The sequence below is a fragment of the Sinocyclocheilus rhinocerous genome, unplaced genomic scaffold, assembly GCF_001515625.1.
Source record: "Sinocyclocheilus rhinocerous isolate Xijiao unplaced genomic scaffold, SAMN03320098_v1.1 scaffold2896, whole genome shotgun sequence".
In the NCBI taxonomy this organism is placed as follows: domain Eukaryota; kingdom Metazoa; phylum Chordata; class Actinopteri; order Cypriniformes; family Cyprinidae; genus Sinocyclocheilus; species Sinocyclocheilus rhinocerous.
Genome location: NW_015664687.1, coordinates 35,125 through 35,892, shown reverse-complemented (window position 1 = coordinate 35,892; position 768 = coordinate 35,125).

Sequence of the window (768 nt, the reverse complement as noted above, 5' to 3'; positions counted from 1 at the left end):
TTACTGATAAGATGCGCGTTAAATATCGCATGCGATTTATCGTGCAGCCCTATTTAAAATCAATCCTAAATGTAACTGGAAGCCAGTGTAAGGACCTGAGGACTGGTGTGATATTTCTAGTTCTTCTAGTTCTAGTCAGAATCCTGGCAGCAGCGTTCTGGATGAGCTGCAGCTGTCTAATGGGAAGTCCGTTGAACAAAACATCTAATTCTTGCAATGTTTTTGAGATGATAGTATGCTTTGATTTAGTTACTGCTTTGACATGACTACTGAAACTAAGGTCTGTCTCCAGAATCACACCAAGATTCTTGACTTGATTTTTTGTTGTTTGACACCTAGAGTCAAGGTTTGCATTCGCCTTGGGAAATTCGTCTTTGTTTCCAAATGCAATGACTTCAGTTTTTTCCTTGTTTAACTGAAGAAAGTTTTAGCACATCCAAACTGTTAATTTCATCAATGCATCGGCATAGGGAGTCAATGGGGCTGTAGTCATTTGGTGAAAAGGCTAGGTAAACCTGGGTAACATCAGCAAAGCTGTGAAAGGCAATTTGGTTCTTTCTCATTATTTGACTTAGTGGGAGCATATACAGGCTAAACAAGAGTGGTGCAAGAATTGAGCCTTGTGGGGCTCCGCATGTCGCATGTCATGGACGTCCACTTAGACTTATGCTCTCCTATACTCACATAATAACCTCTCCCTTCTAAGTATGACCTGAACCATTTGATTGCCATCCCAGAAAGCCAGACCCAGTTTTCCAGTCTCTCTAG